The 1,247-nt window shown below is 37.3% G+C and overlaps 1 protein-coding gene across 3 annotated transcripts in view; it reads left to right on the top strand.

Moving 5' to 3' along the window:
• The window catches only part of LOC107572902 (histone-lysine N-methyltransferase ash1-like), a 27,526-nt gene that overhangs the window by 6,962 nt on the left and 19,317 nt on the right, over positions 1-1,247 (top strand). The window contains exon 2 of one of the 3 annotated variants that reach the window (XM_016259326.1): positions 602-707. The gene's annotated coding sequence lies outside the window, so the exon portion shown is untranslated. Of the gene's footprint in view, positions 1-17; positions 708-1,247 lie in introns of those variants that run through there. The other 2 variants (XM_016259328.1, XM_016259329.1) reach the window with 2 other exon arrangements.

The raw sequence follows: 1,247 nt of genomic DNA, 5'->3' as shown, positions 1-1,247 counted from the left end.
TTATTGCACACATTAGGAACATTGACCATGGTTTCGCTACTAAAACATAGTTTAGATTGTGTTTGTGTGCTTGTATAAGTGTTAGTCAGTACGCCAGAAAGCATGGTTTACTATAATAAAACCTCTTCTTTGTCATATTGATTAACCAGGCTCCTGTCAGAGTGCTTCACAGAGAAATGAAGTACAATAAAAAAGGAAAGTAGCTTTACATGATTAACGTTAAACTTCAATGTAGTAATGGCAGTAGTTAAACTAAAGAAGGGTTTGTATGGTGAGATGTCCAAAAGAGTAGTCCAGGGCCAAATCAGTAGTTCTCACAGCCTGGGGTTATATAGCAACAGATCTCATTTTGTGAGATTAGAGCCTAAATAAAAGCAGTGAGTCGATGCCCTAAAGGCCAGCATTGTGCTAGATTTAGCTCACCTTCACTTCTGATTTGTGTCACATTGATAACATTGTAATGTATTGTTGCATTACAAAAATACAATATAAGTGTTACATGACAATAACGTTCATATCAGCTTATTAAAAATTTAATTAGTTTAATTCTGCGTGTCTCTCCGTATTCACTGGGATTTGTATACTGTTTTTTTGTTTTTAGATTAAAATGCCACCACGAATCAGCCCTCTTAAGGATGCCATGCATCATGTTATCACAAAGTCTGACAAAACTAAATTAGAGGTGAAGTACATCAATGCGGTGAAAGGTAAGGTGGTGTCTGGTATGATTTATCAGTTAATAATTACTATCATATGTAACCATAAACTTATGAGTATATAATGCAAAACTTTATGTATGTTCATTAGAAACCTGGTTGCAGAATACTTTAAAGGGGTCATATGATGCGATTTCAATTGTTCCTTTCTCTTTGGAGTGTTACAAGCTCTTGGTGCATAAAGAAGATCTGTAAAGTTGCAAAGACTAAAGTCTCAAATCCAAAGAGATATTCTTTATAAAAGTTAAGAGTTAACCACGCCTACCTAAAACAGCTCGTTCTAACACGCCCCCACATGTCTACATCACTATGTGGGAAGATTTGCATAACGCCGCCCAAATGTTCACGCAAAGAAAGAAGGCGTAACTTTTATTCTCGCTGTAGTATTGTTGCCGCCGCCATGTCGTGAAGACGCTGTGTGTTTCGTTGTGAAAGCGAAACTACTTTGTTTGGTCTTCCAAAAGAGGACGATATATGCTTCGTCATGCCTAGAGCTGATCCGTGCTGGTCGCTGAGGGAATACATCAACTT

Source organism: Sinocyclocheilus grahami, unplaced genomic scaffold (assembly GCF_001515645.1).
Source record: "Sinocyclocheilus grahami isolate Dianchi unplaced genomic scaffold, SAMN03320097.WGS_v1.1 scaffold1830.1, whole genome shotgun sequence".
NCBI classification, from domain to species: Eukaryota; Metazoa; Chordata; class Actinopteri; order Cypriniformes; family Cyprinidae; genus Sinocyclocheilus; species Sinocyclocheilus grahami.
The sequence above is the reverse complement of the archived record's forward strand: the minus strand, read 5'-3'. Positions and strand labels throughout refer to the sequence as shown.